Genomic DNA, 17,502 nt, shown 5'->3' with positions numbered 1-17,502 from the left:
TGCTTTTGTATTTTTATGAGTGTTTCATCGGCCTCTGTATACCTATAATAGTTGGGTGGCATCTCAAACAAATGATTAATTTCATGTTAAATAAAAAATAAGTTTTCCAATTTATCATAGAGATTCTGCCCAGAAGGTGGCCTTGCCTCTGCTGGAGAGCTTGAGGATGCAGTAAGTTGATTTGTGACATAGTTGTTCACTCTGGTGGCATATTGCTCACGTTTTAACAGTCTTCCAGCACTGGTCAGCAAGCTGAGAAAACCTTTGCTTTGTAATGCTGAAAGTTTCAATTTAAAATCATCTATGTCCCTTTGCATTTCTTGACACTTTCTTTCCAGTGTCTATATAAAATTTCTCAAAGTCAGCACCTTCTTTGTTGTGAGTATGGCCTCCGTCCTATTCATAATTTTCATTGCTGCCAGCTCTTCCTTAGTTTGATGGTTCAAAAAATTAATCATTTTGTTGGCCTGTTCAGGCATGGTTCCCAATGCTGCTCTGGCTCTCTGATTTTCAAACTGAGCTAGGCCAATTAAATCCATTTGTTCATGTATGGCCTGAATTGACCGCCACTGGTCAGTGATTGATTGATTAATCTTGGCCCACAAAATCCTCTTTATTTCAGCTAGTGTCTTGTCCAAAGTTAGCTCCTCCTCCAAGGCCTTTATTTTGTCACTTAAGGCCTTAATTTCCCTTGTTTTTTCTGCCACTGTCATTTTGGACTTATCATATTTTCCTTCTAGGTTGGCCAACTTTTCCTTGGCCTCTTTTATCTCTGTTTCCTGAAGCTCTAGTTCCTTGACAGCTTTCGTCAATTCATCCATGCTCATGCTTGTTTCAGGCGTTGTTGTTGTTGCTACCGTAGCATCTGCAATTGTTGTAGTTGCTGGAATAATAGGAGGGGTCACTGCTGCTTGTGTAGGAGGAACAGTAACAACAGTTGGAACTGTTTGAGGTGGCTGGGAGGTCGACTCTCCCTGCTTGCCTTGTAGTGCTTTCTCCAACTCTCCCTCCATCTCAATTATTCTCTGGTTCATTTGCATTAGCAGGTCCAATGTATCCTCAGCTTCTTTCTCTTTCACCAGTTCTCTTGTTTGTGGGTGCATAGTCGAGGTGAGCCTCATTTGCTTTTTCAGAGCAGCAATATCGTCCTCCTTTTTCTTCATTAGGGCCTTGATGGCTTTGGGATTCTTAGGATCATTCCCTAGGTCCACAATAATGTCCTCCAATGTTTTAATTCTATTGTCTTTGGTTGTGAAGGACATTCTTTCCAAATCAAGCTGATTATTTGTATTCTTTAAAGATTCCTTTAATTCATGGGCCAGTGTGGCCTTGTCTGCCAGGGTGGTATAGACCATTTCCCCTATTTGCTTATGTAACTCTATTTGATCCATGGGGTGAATGTCCTTGGCCGGGACCTCTAATATTGTCTTGACATAGTTTGCAGCTGACTGTGGCTGCTGAACCTTGGGCTTGAAGTGGGTGAGAATCATCCTTTCTTCTTTAATTTCATATGCTGCCATCAACCTTTCCTACTTGGCAGGTGTTGCCTTAAGAAATTGGTTATACAATTGTACTCTTAATAGATCATTTTGAGCCTTAATTTCTTTAAAGGTGGCTTTCATACTAGCTGGCCTCTTACTTTGTTGTGTATAGGAAGACACCTCCATGCCATGCTGTCTATCTTGCTCTTGTTTGAAAGAGCTTGTAGCTATTTGTTGACTCCCTTCTCCGTCTCTCCTTGGACTTCCAAGGATTTCCTCACTGACTTCCTCCTCAATTGGAGAGTCAACCTTTTGCCTCTTGGCTTCGATCTGCTGTGTAGACCCACTAGCAGGTGTGGAGTCTTCTCGGTCTCGTTTTCTGCCTCTTTCCTCATGGGCAGGAGTCTGTAAAGCAGGCACTTGTGGTGCCTCTATTTGTTGTGGAGGAGCCTGTCCTTGAGATTGTTCCATTGAAGTGGCAGGTTGTTCTGTGACCATTCCTTGTTCTGTATCCATTGGCTCTTTTCCTTTAGTTGTACCTGTTGTTGATGTAGATGCTCCTTGGGCAGCTTGTGAAGTTGCAGCAATGGATGTGCCTTCTCCGACTTGGTGTGGCAGTTTGAAAGTTACCTGGTCAGCATAATCCAAGTCAAGAGTTTTTTCTAAATCTTTGACATTTCTTTCCATAATTTCTTCTTGGGTCAATTCCTCAACTAATGTGTCTTGTAGCCACTCATCTTGGTTGGCATATTGTTTAATTTGTGGAAATTTACAATGTTCATAGGCCAGCAACCTGTATTTAACTCTTCTGGCACTGATAAAATCCTTCGGGTCATAAGGGACCCACCAGAAGCTCCTCTTTATCTTATATTTGTCCCTCAGTATTTGATCGGCATCTTGCCAACCTTCTTTCTTGTTCATAATGAAGGGGCCTAGATGGTCTTTGAATTTCAGATGAGCTTTTTCTTGGAACTATGAAAATGAGTAAGATCAGCATTGATGAGCTGCCTATAGTACTCCAATGCAAACAGTCTCATTGGTACATATCTTGGGAGCCTGTAAGGACAAAGCTCACAGCCATAGATTCTAATGATAGTGTGATTTTGGTAGAGATACCAATCACCTATCTTGTAACTCTTGGACAGCTGCAAGGTCTTCTGTATGTCATATGACAATCTAGGAGGAGGGGACCCTTTTAGGAGACAAGAGACTGGGTATACAAACTGGTCAATGAACTCACAGTAGGAAAATGGAGAGTTTTGAACCTCATGGAAAACTGATGACCAAAAGATGACAGACCTTCTTTCCCCCTTAGAATCCAACTTTTTAATGGGGCATTGGAAGCATTCAGACTGGTAATACATGAACAAATGATAGATATATGATGAATATTTAAAGACTCCCTCCCTATCCAGTTTCACTAGCTGGTCATGTATTTTGTTGGCTATGAACTTGGCATAATTATACTTGACAGCAGGGGGCTATCCTGGGCTGTATGCAGATAGCAGAACCAACATTGTTTCATCAATGTGCTCACTTGTTTTAAAACCCAGCACAGAGGAAATCATATCTATAAGTAGCTTGCCCACCTCATTGAAATTGTCATATAAGAAAGGAGGTGGGTCTGTAGGCTGGCAGTCTACCCTCATGAATGTCTTGGTAATTCTTGCAATTTCAGAGCTAGAAAGCTTGGAGCCTTCATCCAGCAAATAGTTCATGGAGAAAGGAAACAATAGCTGAGTCTTTTTGAAGTTGAGCATCTGGTTGATGAAGTCAAGAGTAATATAAAAAAGTATGCTCCCAGATGGAGACTTGATAGCTCTCTGAATTGGTTCATTGTTCTCAGCACACAAACGGATGATCTCAGGAAAAATATTAATAGAGGGAAGGAAATAATAAGGCAAATTGGACTCCCATATGCCATTCATGTCACAGTTGTTTATAAAGCTGTTTCTTAGTTGGCAGAAGGTATTCAAGTGATTTCTGTCCCCAACTAGATCTTGAATGAGGTAATCCTTATCATTTAGAAGCATGTCTTCAAGTTCTTTGTTTGGTGGATTAATAGGAGTGACACTGAGAGCTGTTGGAGTGGCCATTATCAAAAATTTTGATGTTATATTTGGAATGAAGTTTTACAACAGTAACATATTGATGACAACTGACTCTGAGGATTTGCAAAGGAGTTGCAAAATGAGTTCAACTAAGGGAATGGCCTTCAATATCTGTGGTTATGATAAAGAGGACAATTTGCAGAGTTTTTAGACCAGTTTTTTCTTCTCCTTATTGAATTGTTTGGATTCAAAAGACAGTGGGCAAAGTGCAGAGGGGAAAGGAAATTACAACTCAATGTACTGAGGCTTCTCTAGTGGAATGCGGTAAAAGAGGACAATGCCGAACTTTTATGAAATTTTTGCCGGGAATACGAGCTCGAAAATGAGTTTTCAAAGGTAAATTCGCAAACAGGCGCGGGTTGATAGGGTTTTTCATAAGGTAAGGGTTTATCAGTGGATTTAGGCAGAATTTAGGTAGGGAAGAGTCATTAATTTGGGAATTTGCAGGCTTCAAACATGTAAGATGGAGAAAAATGGGAAGAACAGGGGCGAAGGGGCAAAGTAGCGCAAACACCTGGTTAATATGGTGCCGAGGGCAACTTGACTGGTCCAATGGCGACTGGTGTAGACGAATTCGAAGATGGTTCCAGCTCAATTGGTCGAAATTTGAATTTTGGAGGCAAACAGGCGCAAACGACAACAACAGCTCTCCACTATGTCCAATGAAAATGACTAACAAATGGTTGAAAAATGCGTGTTTTTATAAAAATTTGACATATTTGCGCTTTTGGCGCTTTTCCGTGATGACATCAGCATGACATCATCAGCGGGTCCCGGGTACGGACGGGTGACGTGGACGCTGACTCGGATGAAGACGTGGCGGTGACACGGTGGCAAAGCGTGGACGCGGACGGACGAAGTGGCAAGTGACGTGGGGCAGTGGCGGGGACGCGGTGGTGACGTCACAGTTGACGTGATTGCTGACGTCAGGGGACAGAGGGTGGTATCCAGTTTTCCCCGCACCACCTTTGAGCACAGGCGGTATTGGGGGAGGGGCCTCCGAACACGCTGGGCGGTCAACACGTGGCGGGGGTATGACAGGGAAACCGCCCATCCCCCGGACGTTAACCTCCGGCGGATCGGGGGCTCAAAACGACCGCCCACCGTTGATCTGGGGCGTGCACAATCTGACGGTTGGCAGCATAGGTAAGGTGACGGGGGTTAGGGACGGGACCCGCCCGTATTATTTAAACAAAAATGCGCCACGAGGGGTCATAAACTTTGGAAATGTGGGTTTTGCGGGTTAGGTTTAAGCGGGGGGAAATGATAATTTAATGTTTAATAAAACATTTAAACATTAACCTTGGGAAAATGACTGCGGAGGGGTAGAAATATAAGGTTTTGATGGGTGAGGGATTAGGTATAGGTTATTAACCTAACCAGAGGTTAGATTAATTCCAGGGTTAGGACGCGGAAGGGTTAATAGTAGTCCCAGATGGACTATTATTTCCCAGGACTATATTATATGGCTATAATGCCATAGGGTGGGATATTTAATATGTTTTTTGGAATTTCATATAGTTTTTGTAGTAATAGGGGTGGGAAAGTGACTAGGGAGCTATATAATAGAATTAGAGGTTAATATGAGTTTGTGAGGTGAAGGAGTAGGGGAGAGGCTAAGTTTATGTACTGAAACTTAGTCATAGGAAGTGAATGGAATGTAGAAGAGTGATTTTTACACAAGAAATGTGGCTTCTTTTCATTGAGAAAGCCAAACTTGACTCAATGTTTTTACAAAAATGAAGTGAAAGCAGGACTGGTTGGGCAGATCCCAAAGTCCTTAAGGGGGTGTTAGTAAGAAACTTTGAGGGGGAGGGTGAAAGGGAGTTAGACATGCTACCAAAATTCTGCCATTAGACAACTGCTTTGACCTTTCTGTGATTGATGAGATGAGCTCTGATTAATAATACATCAGGTGATCCAAACCTTGCTTTTGCAACCTCAAACTACCTACCCAACCTCCTACACCTAACATTTTTTCTTCTTTTTGCATGGGTGCACTTAGACTTGCAGACCCTGATTATCCTCTTTTATTTTGATTGCCCTCCTATCTAAATCTACCCTTATCTCTTCCAAGGACCCAGGTTAAGCAGTTGGACTCCTTTATTTCTCTACCTAGCTACTCATCTGCCAAGCTTGAACTGTTTGGACAGATATCCATTCTCTAGTCTAGAACAAGCAATTTAAACCATGGCATGGTCCAAATTGAACTGTTGGGCCATCCATCAAACTAGCAGTGGTATTTGAACTAGCCACTTTCCTGGTCTTTCTTTGGGGTTCATTTTTATCATTTTTTCTGACCAATTTACTCTTTTTTCCCTTTGATAATTCTTTTAGGGCATACCCTCTTTACATTTTTTACTTCAGTCTCTGTACATAGAAAATATGGAACCTTTGCAGCATGAAAAGATGAACATATTTGGCGCTTCCACTGTCAATCATGAAAAATGAAACCTATTTGGTATAGGAACCTAACAGTGGCTCCACTTGGGGATGGCTTTTCCAGATGAAAAACCAAGAACAACAGGTTAGATTGCCTTATCTTTCTATTCTTGCTGCAGTCTGAACTTTCCTTCTGTTAGAGACCATTGATCTGAATCCTTGTAACTTGTATGAAGTATCCTTTGAGTTGTTCTGCTTGTAAAATTACAGCTTTGTATTTGCTGGTTTCTCTGAGTATTCATCATCATTTTTAGCCTTCATAAGTGCTTTTCTTGGTTTCTTATGGTAGACTCAGAATGTATATCAAAAATGGTGCAATAGTTCCCTTCTTTTCTTCAAACTTTACTGCCTTTAGTTCCTTATCTAATCGCTGTAAATAAAAATGCTGGAATTACAGATATTTATGTACAATACACAGTGGTGTTATGCTGATTACATGGAATCAAAGTAGTGCTTGAGAATTCGCCAATTGAATGGGCCTTACTTAGTATTTGTACCATCCAAACTCTTCAGAAAATATGTATTATTACCTTGTACAGCATGAATGACATAAGGTCCCTTCCACAAGAAATCAAATTTGCCATGTTTCCCTTTGTCCTCCCTTCTAGAATCCCATCTCAGCACTTTGTTCCCTATGAAGAAATCTTCAGCCTTGGTTCTTTTGTCAAAGATCTTCTTGAGTTTATCTTGCAGGACTTGGGTTCTCTGATATACTTCTTCTCTTGTTTGCTGCAAGTGTATAGTTTGATTGATCCTTCTTTGTATATCATTAGGCTCAGCTTGTATTTCCTGCAGCAATTTGATTACAGGGATTCCCAAAGATGAAGGGAATCTTGCCTCCATTCCATAAACCAGTTCATATGGACTTGTACCAATGGATCTCTTAGTGGTCAATCTGTCTGCCCACAGTGCATTTATCAGCTTCTTATGCCAATTCTTTTTGTTCTCCTCCAAGACCTTTTTGATGATGTTGATGAGGCTTTTATTGGAGGACTCATCTAGGCCATTGCCTTGAGGGTAGTAGGCTGTGGAATGGCCCAAGGTCATGTGATATTTGTGGCAAAAGTTGATCATTCTTTTGGATTTGAATGCAGCAGCATTGTTAGTAATAATTTTTTCTGGACAGCCAAACCTGGACAAGATGTTGGTTTCTAAAAATTGGATGATGATTGAATCATTGGCTTGCCTACAAGGGATGGCTTCTATCCATTTGGCAAAATAGTCAGTGGTAGTCAAAATACACCTATGTTGGGTAGAGAATGAAGGGTGGATTTCACCAATGAAGTCTAAACCCCATTGTTCGAATGGTATTTCAGTTGAGATAGGCTTGAGGGGTAAAGGTAACAGCTTTCTCTTGCCTTCTAAGATCTGGCATTTGTGGCAACTCATTACAAATTTTTTCACGTCAGCAAACAAGGAAGGCCAATAAAATCCAGCCCTTAGGATTTTATCAGCTGTTGATTTCCAGTATAAGTGTCCTCCATAGTCACCTGCATGAAATTCCTTGAGGACATTGTCAGTTTCATCCAATGTTAGGCAATTAAGAAAAATTCCTTCATGATTTCTCCAAAACAAAAAATTGTCTATGATACAAAACTTTGATGCTTTCATGTTCAAGAACCTTTTCTTAGTTCTGGACAACCCTGGAGGAGCTTGTAGGTTTAACAATACAAAACATATATCAGCATACCAGGGAGATTGTAAAAAGGCTTGATTGATCAGTGGAGTCACCATCTCCTCTTTGTTGTCCAGTTCATTGATATCAAGGGCTTGGAAATTGGTTTCAGTCATTAGTTTGGCTAGCCCCTGTCCTTTTATAAGTTTTGTAGGCTTGATTTCAATGTCATATTCTAAGATATTGGAAATCCATTTGCCCCTTTTGCCTTCAATTTCTTCTTGGGTTAAAATGTCCTTAACCACAACATTTGGGACATAGGCAATCACATGAGAGTATAAAATGTAAATTCTTAAATCTTTAATGGCCTTTACCAAGGCATAAGCTTGCTTTTCCATAATCCGATATTTTAAGGGAGCATCTCTAAGGGCTTTGCTGAAAAATGTGATGGGCTTCTCACACCCTTGGTCATCTTTTTATAATAGGACAGCAGTAATTGTATGCTCAGATGCAAAGGAAAAAATGATGAAATCCTTATCAAACCTAGGACTTGTGAGGACTGGTGTGTTTGTCAAAGCTCTTTTGATATCATCAAAGGCTTGTTTAGCTTCCACGTTCCATTTGACCTTAGAATCCTTTTTCAACATATTGTTTAACAGTCTTATGAGCTCAGCCAAATTAGGAATGAATCTTCTCAAGAAGTTGATCTTCCCTAAGAAGCCTTGTAGTTCTTTGATGTTTCTAGGATGAGGCACTTGAAGGATAGCTTGAATTCTGTCCGGGTTGATCCTAATGCCATCTTTTGAGATTATATGACCTAGGAGCTTGCCTTCCTCTAGGCCAAACAGTGATTTCTTTGGATTCAAAGATATGCCATATTTCTACAAATTAGGAAAACTTGCCTCAAATGTTCTTGATCTGATTTTGAAAAGGCAGTGAGATCATCAAGGTAGACTACAAGGAAATCATCGATTTCTTTGGCAAAGGCTATGTCCATTGCTCTTTGGAAAGTGGCCCCTGCATTCTTAAGCCCAAAAGGCATTTTGACATATTTAAAAGTACCCAAGGTGTTGTAAAGGCAGTTTTGTCTTGATCATCTGGGTGTACTAAAATCTGATTGAATCCAGACAATCCATCTATAATGAGATCCTAGAGGCTCCCACTACCCTTTGTAGGATATGATCCATTTTTGGTAAGGGGTAATGGTCTTTGAGAGAGACTTTGTTCAAATTCCTTAGGTCAACACACAGTCTAATTTCTCTCGTCTTCTTTCTAGTAGGCACTAGATTTGAAATCCACTCTGAGAACCTGATTGGAGCAATAATTCCTGCTTCATATATACGTTTAACTTCTTTTTTAATCAGGGGAAGGAGGACGGGATTCACTCTCCTAAGCTTCTGTTTAAAAGGTTTTTGATTTTATTTCAAAGGTATAGTGTGTTGGATGACTGAAGTATCATAGGACTTGACGTCCTCATAACTCCAGGAAAAGATATCTTGGGAACTCTTTGAACAATTCAATGTATTTCAACTTCTGATCAGCTCGTAAAGCCTTGGATAGTTTTACCATTTTGGGATTCTCTGTGGTTCCAATGTTGCAGTCCTCAATTTCAGCATTTAGTGGTTTCATTTTTGGCTTCCTAGAAATATCATTTGAATCAAACAAATCCTCCAAAGGGGTTAAACCTATGGGCAGAAAATTGTCTTTAAGATCAATTACTTCAGCTTCTGCCTAAGCTATTTCATCAAAATCTGTTTGCTTCAGCTCCTGTACATTGATGTCATTTAAAGTGGTTGGATGCAAAATTAGATTTGTTGTTTCAGCAGATATGTTTTGTTCAATTTTGTGCTTTTGTTGTTGGTCGTCCATAGTGCTTGTATCAATGTTCATGTTGGAGAATTCCTCCTTCAAAGTGAGGAAGTTATTTATCTGTGTATCATTTTCAAAGATCTGCCAATTTTTAACATTATCAGGGACAACAGGCCTATGCTTGATTTCAGCAGTGAAACGGTGGTTAGGTTATAAAGGTAGCTTGCAAGTGCTGGCAAAGGTTGCCAAGCTATGTGCATGTAAATTAAGCTTTCTAGAAATTTTAGTTAACTGAGACTTTGAGAAGGTATCAAGTATTTGAATGGATGCCCCTCTGTAAGCTCTCAATCTCAGATCATTTGTGACAAAATTTCCCTTCATCTGCTGTATGATCAGATCTGTATCCCCTAGAATTGAGACTTTGGTTGCACTTAGATTTTTGGTGAGTTTGAGACCTAAAAAAAGGGCTTCGTACTCGGCCATATTGTTTGTGCATCGAAATTTTAACCTATATGCATGACCTTCAGCCTGGTAATTCTGCATGTTGTGAATCCAAACCCCTGCCCCTACTCCTAACTTGTTTACAGAGCCATCAAACTCTAAATACCATAAGGTTTCATTGTCAAGGTTTACATTGAGAGTTTTAGAAAGTTGCACCATGGGCAGATTGGGTTCTTGTAAGTGATTTGATGTGTCATTTCCCTTTGTTGTGTCAATCATATCAATTTTTTTTTTTATTTTAAGCAACAGATTGTTCATTTAAACCCTTTGTCTGTGCTGCTATTAGTAATTTGGCATCAGTTTTGGTACACATGTCAGCGTTACACAAAATGAATGAATCCATGTATGAATGTATTGAATAGATGGGGAAGTTTTGGGGCTTTTCTTGACTACTCACCACATATTTCATTAGTGTTTCACGGTATAACCTCTTTGGCTATCCAAAGACTGAAATAGTGGCATAGGACATGTCTAGTTGCAAAGATCCTTAGAGTTTGCCCCCCCAAGATCTGGATAAAAGCATACCGTACTTGGGTGGAATGTCAGCTACCACCACATCCATCAGAATTGTTTTGGTTGGGTATTGGACCAGGGAAACACACAAATCTTTAATTAGGCCTAGACACCTGACTTGGCTTGAATCAAATGAGAACAGATCTTTATATGTTCTTGTGATATCTAGGTCTAGTTTTTCCATCATAGATTTGGGCATTAAGTTATGTGAGGCCCTGGAATCAAACATTGCATTGTGTAACACCTTGTCATGAATGTTTAAACTGACATAAAAGGGTGGAACTCCTCCATTTGATGTATTTCCGTTAACCTCAGGACCAAACAGTAATTCAGGTTGATCATATAGAACATTCACAACATCCCTATTGTCTGATATTTGGAGTGACCTATTGATTTGTTCTCTATACACTTCATGTTTGGCTAGTTCATAAAGAGGAACAACTATCTTTAGCTTACTTATTTCTGTTTCCAAGTTGAAGGGTTTTTCTATCTGAGTCTTTGCATTATGTGCAACAGATTTTTCCTTTTCAGCTGAATTTTCACTAACCTTTTCTTCATCATGGGTATGATTTGGAATTGAATCAGTTTTGAATTTATTTTCAGGAATGCCGTTTGAACTTGCTTTTGAGGGGAGGGATAAATATGGCTGATTTGTAGAGGGCTGTACATCTGAAATGTATTCCATAGTGACCTCCTTTGAGTTTGGGTCTGTTTTATCAGAGGATTCTGTGAGAGCAGCCTTGTCTTTTTTTCTTTTTGGTTGTTTATTATCCTTAGGTTTGGTTGGTTCAGGCACATCTATGGTTCTACTCCTTAGTTTATACTGTTTATGTACCTCATAAACTGCCGCATCATAGCCTTCCCTAAAGTCAAATGACTCTCCTGATTTGGTTTGAAATTGATTGCAATTATGGGCCTCTTGATCCTCTTGTGTTAGAAAGACCTGATGTTCACTGTCTAAACCCATTAAGTTGATGTGAGGGTCCTCGGTTGGTTCACTAGATGTTGAAGCCTCAACATAATTTTCTTGAAAAGGAGGTCTAATGTTCTGGTCGGGACCAGCCCTTCCAACATTTGGATTTTGATTCTTTCTAAAGTTTGGGTTTCTAGTAGTGCTTGGTTGACCTTCCCATGATGATTTTCTCTCAATGGTCTCCACCTTGTTCCCAAGTCTATCCATGCCTTTGATGATTGCATCAAGCTTTTGTTCAAATGCTGATGGTTCTTCTTTAAAAGTAGTTCTTCTTTCAGCTCTTGCCCTATTTATTTTAGCAATAAGGTTTGACTCTACACTAACAACTATGTTTTGCATGTCTACTAAGGTTGGAGGGGCTCTTTCCCTCAGTTGATATGCCATGTCGGAATCAAATTCATCAGGGAATTTGATTAAGGCTAAATCAGGTGGAGGTCTAAGGTTTTGAGGGATGGCATTGTAAACATTGTTGAATCTTGCATAATAATCTAGGACAGTTTCTTGTGGGCCTCTTTTTATGCTATCATACTCAGATAAAATGTGTAGTGGATCTTTTTTCTTTTCCCATCTGTTGAGGAATGCTTGGTAAAGAGCATCTAGATTGGCTATGGAATTTGCAGCAAGTTCTCTGAACCAAGTTCTTACTTCACCCGTTAAACTTTGGACAAAAATTTTCATTCTCACATCATCATCATCTATCTCATAATTTTCAAAGTAGTCTTGCATTTTCTTGGTATGTTGTAAGGCATTATATGTACCAGTACCATCAAAATAAGTGATCTTACTTTGGTAGTCCTGAGGCATAGCCCCAGGATTTCCAGGTAGCTGTAAAGGGGCATAACGATTTGCCATATTTACAGGGACAAATGGAACAACTGGAACAACAGGGACAACAACAGAAATTTGTGGAGAAGATGAAGGTGTGGAGAATATGATTTGAGAGGTGGATGAGGAAGAGGGAGAAGAGGGAGCAATGTGAGGACGGACTGAAGGTTTAGTAGGGGTTGGAATATAACTCTGCTGAACTGCTTCAGGGGTGGAATCAGCAAGATCTTCTTGTTCCTCTTGTTTCCTAAGAATTTTTGGGATTAAATTAGGATTATCAAAAACAGCTGGAGGGTTTGGGTCAGGATTTGACCTCGTATAATGATTTTTCTTCTTAGGAGCCAGCTTTCGAATTTGTTTTGGTATTTTCTGGGAATTCTTTTAGAATTAGCAAGGAACTGAACAAATTTTGGAACAACTATCTGTAGCTTAAAACTAGCATGAAGATTGACTGAAGCAGCTTTTATTTACTCCTGCAAATGCAGAGCAAGAACAGTTTCAAAGGCTTCCTGGCTGACATTCAGGCATCATCTGTAGTTTTAAAGAATAGACAGCAATTGAAAAATTCGTTCTGTCCCCAGCGGAGTCGCCAATGATGTTAACACTCAGGTTGTCCCTTGGCTCCTTAAGGGATACGGCCAAGGTAACCACTAACCAATCTTTGGGCTGTAGGTCCTAGCCTACCTGCAGTCAGAGAGGGCTCTCTCTTTAAAATTTAGCTTTGTTTTGGTGTAAATTTAGGCTAGTTATGATGCACAAGAATTTTTTTGAATTTGTTTGGATGATGATTTCAGTCAGAACTGGTATGCAGTTTCAGAACAGTCTAGACCATTGGGCATGGAGTCGATGATGGTGTACTGCTGGAAGTATTTCTTGAGAAAAAGGTAATGCTACAGAGCCAGACAGGCATCCATGGAACAATTCTTCAAATCTAGAATATGATGGTATGAAATTAGGGGATGAAAGGCAGCTAAGGATCTTTCACTATACTGATAGAGGGAAAAAGTGGGAATATTATCTAGGAGCATTTAAGAATTCCTGAACAACATTCATAATGAGAGAATTAATACAAACATGAGCAGTTAAGAATTCATATTTATGATTAATTCTGAAGAAAACACAGTTAACAACAGAGATTGAGCAGAGGGTGCATTCAAACAAGTCCTCAGCTATTCTTCTTCTCTTTTGCTAAGTTAATGAAACATATATGTGAATTAAGCAAACACATAAAAACAAAACATGGTTTAGAATAACTTATTGGTCCATCAAAGAACACAGGAATTCTGTAGCAGAACGCAAATCATCACTTTGACATCAAACATTGCAGAGATCATGAACTTTCCCAGCCATTTGTATTAGATAGTCTGAAAATTTACAACGCAGTGTCTTAGAGAGAAAATCACCAACCCCAAATACGTTCTGTGGGGAGGTATATATACAAAAACAAGATACAAAAATATCTAGATGATGAGTTAATAGCTCATAACTTCTTTGCCAACTCTTAAGGGATAGTAGCTGAAAGAGTAAATGCTGTAGTAAACATGAATATAACAGTTGTTCATTCTGTTAGAGAAAATTGACTTTTGAGTCCAATTGAGTCGACTGGGCTGTGCTTTTAAAATATGCAGTCTTTTGGGCTTGCTGTCCCAGTTCTTTGCTTTGTCACTGCTCCAACCTACTCTGCCTGTTCCTTAATTGCTCTGTCCGGTGCTTTCGTGCCTCATTTTTCTTACTCATAGCTGACCGAAATTTGAAATAATAAAAAGGGGCAAAACTGAAATTACCTGGGAAAAATGGCCAGCATTGCCTGCCACCAATCCTCGGGAGGTAACTGATGCTTTTGTATTTTGATGAGTGTTTCATCGGCCTCTGTATACCTATAATAATTAGGTGGCATATCAAACAAATGATTAATTTCATGTTCAATAAAAAATAAGTTTTCCAATTTATCATAGAGATTCTTCCCAGAAGGTGGCCCTACCTCCGCTGGAGAGCTTGAGGATGCAGTAAGTTGAGTTGTGACATATTTGTTCACTCTGGTGGCATATTGCTCATGTTTTAACAGTCTTCCCGCACTGGTCAGCAAGCTGGGCAAGCCTTTTCTTTGTAATGCTGCAAGTCTAAATTTAAAATCATATATGTCCCTTTGCATTTCTTGACACTTTCTTTCCAGTGTCTGTACAAAATTTCTCAAAGTCAGCACCTTCTTTGCTGTGAGTATGGCCTCTGTCCTATTCATAATTTGCATTGCTACCAACTCTTCCTTAGTTTGATGGTTCAAAAAATTAATCATTCTGTTGGCCTGTTCAGGCATGGTTCCCATTGCTGCTCTGGCTCTCTGATTTTCAAACTGAGCGAGGCCAATTAAATCCATTTGTTCATGTATGGCCTGAATTGACCGCCACTGGTCAGTGATTGATTGATTAATCTTGGCCCATAGAATCCTCTTTATTTCATCTAGTGTCTTGTCCAATGTAAGCTCCTCCTCCAAGGCCTTTATTTTGTCACTTAAGGCCTTAATTTCCCTTGTTTTTTCTGCCACTATCATTTTGGACTTTTCATATTTTCCTTCTAGGTTGGCCAACTTTTCCTTGGCCTCTTTTATCTCTATTACCTGAAGCTCTAGTTCCTTGACAACTTTCGTCAATTCATCCATGCTCATGCTTGTTTATGGCGTTGTTGTTGTTGTTGTCGTAGCATCTGCAGCTGTTGTAGTTGCTGGAATAATAGGAGGGGTCACTGCTGCTTGTGTAGGAGGAACAATAACAACAGTTGGAACTGTTTGAGGTGGCTGGGAGGTCGACTCTCCCTGCTTGCCTTGTAGTGATTTCTCCAACTCTCCCTCCATCTCAATTATTCTCTGGTTCATTTGCATTAGCAGGTCCAATGTATCCTCAACTTCTTTCTCTTTCACCAGTTCTCTTGTTTGTGGGTGCAGAGTCAAGGTGAGCCTCATTTGCTTTTTCAGAGAAGCAATATCGTCCTCCTTTTTCTTCATTATGGCCTTGATGGCTTTGGGATTCTTAGGATCATGCCCTAGGTCCACAATGATGTCCTCCAATGTTTTAATTATGTTGTCTTTGGCTGTGGAGGACATTCTTTCCAAATAAAGCTGAGTATTTGTATTCTTTAAAGATTCCTTTAATTCATGGGCTAGTGTGGCCTTGTCTGCCAGGGTGGCATAGACCATTTCCCATGTTTTCTTATGTAACTCTATTTGATCCATGGGGTGAATGTCCTTGGCCAGGACCTCTAATCTTGCCTTGACATAGTCTGCAACTGATTGTGGCTGCTGAACCTTTGGCTTGAAGTGGGTGAGAATCATCCTTTCTTCTTTAATGTCATATGTTTCCATCAACCTTTCCTGCTTGGCAGGTGTTGCCTTAAGAAATTGGTCATACAATTATACTCTTAATAGCTCATTTTGAGCCTTAATTTCTTTAAAGGTGGCTTTCATACTAGCTAGCCTCTTACTTTGCTGTGTAGAGGAAGACACATCCATGCTATGCTGTCTGTCTTGCTCTTGTTTGAAAGAGCTTGTAGCTATTTGTTGACTCCCTTCTCTATCTCTCCTTGGACTTCCAAGGATTTCCTCACTGACTTCCTCCTCAATTGGAGAGTCAACCTTTTGCCTCTTGGCTTCGGGTTGCTGTGTAGACCCACTAGTAGGTGTGGAGTCTTCTTGGTCTCGTTTTATGCCTCTTTCCTCATGGGCAGGAGTCTATAAAGTAGGCACTTGTGGCGCCTCTGTTTGCTATGGATAAGCCTATCCTTGAGATTGTTCCATTGAAGTGGCAGGCTGTTCTGTGACCATTCCTTGTTCTGTTTCCATTGGCTCTTTTCCTTTAGCTGTACCTGTTGCTGATGTAGATGCTCCTTGGGTAGCTTGTGAAGCTGCAATAGTGGATGTGCCTTCTCCGACTTGGTGCGTCAGTTTGAAAGTTACCTCGTTAGCAGATTCCAAGTCAAGGTTTTTTTCTAAATCTTTGACATTTCTTTCCATAATTTCTTCTTGGTTCAATTCCTCAACTAATGTGTCTTGCAGCCACTCATCTTGTTTGGCATATTGTTCAATTTGTGGGAATTTACAATGGTCATAGGCCAGCAGCCTGTATTTAACTCTTCTGGCACTGATAAAACCCTCTGGGTCATAAGGGACCCACCAGAAGCTCCTCTTTAACTTATATTTGTCCCTCAGTATTTGATCGGCATCTTGCCAACCTTCTTTCTTGTTCATAATGAAGGGGCCTAGACGGTCTTTGAATTTTAGATGAGCTTTCTTCTTGGCACTATGAAAATGAGTAAGATCAGCATTGATGAGCTGCCTATAGTACTCCAATGCAAACAACCTCATTGGTACATATCTTGGGAGCCTGTAAGGACAGAGCTCACAACCATATATTCTAATGACAGTGTGATTTTGGTAGAGATACCAATCACCTATTTTGTAACTCTTGGACAGCTACAAGGTCTTATGTATGTCATATGACAATCTAGGAGGAGGTGACCTTTTTAGGAGACAAGAGACTGGGTATACAAACTGGTCAATGAACTCACAATAGGAAAATGGAGAGTTTTGAACCTCATGGAAAACTGATGACCAAAAGATGACAGACCTTCTTTCCCCCTTGGAATCCAACTTTTTAATGGGGCATTGGAAGCATTCACACTGGTAATACATGAACAAATGATAGATATATGATGAATATTTAAAGACTCCCTCCCTGTCCAGCTTCACTAGCTGGTCATGTATTTTGTTGGCTATGAACTTGGCATAATTATACTTGACAACAGGGGGATGTCCTGGGTTGTATGCAGATAGCAGAACTAGCACTGTTTCATCAATGTGCTCACTTGTTTTAAAACCCAGCACAGAGGAAATCATATCTATAAGCAGCTTGCCCACCTCATTGAAATTGTCATATAAGAAAGGAGGTGAGCTTTTAGGCTGGCAGTCTGCCCTCATGAATGTCTTGGTAATTCTTGCAATTTCAGAGCTAGAAAACTTGGAGCCTTCATCCAGCAAATAGTTCATGGAGAAAGGAAAAAATAGCTGAGTCTGTTTGAAGTTGAGCATCTGGTTGATGGAGTCAGGAGTAATATAAAAAAGTATGCTCCTAGATGGATACTTGGCAGCTCTCTGATTTGGTTCATAGTTCTCAGCACACAAATGGATGATCTCAGGAAAAATATTAACAGAGGGAAGGAAATAATAAGGCAAGTTGGACTCCC

Source organism: Pinus tabuliformis, chromosome 5_2, assembly GCF_031772625.1.
Source record: "Pinus tabuliformis cultivar Carrire ecotype Pingquan chromosome 5_2, CPIR1, whole genome shotgun sequence".
In the NCBI taxonomy this organism is placed as follows: Eukaryota; Viridiplantae; Streptophyta; class Pinopsida; order Pinales; family Pinaceae; genus Pinus; species Pinus tabuliformis.
Note: the sequence above shows the minus strand (reverse complement) of the source record.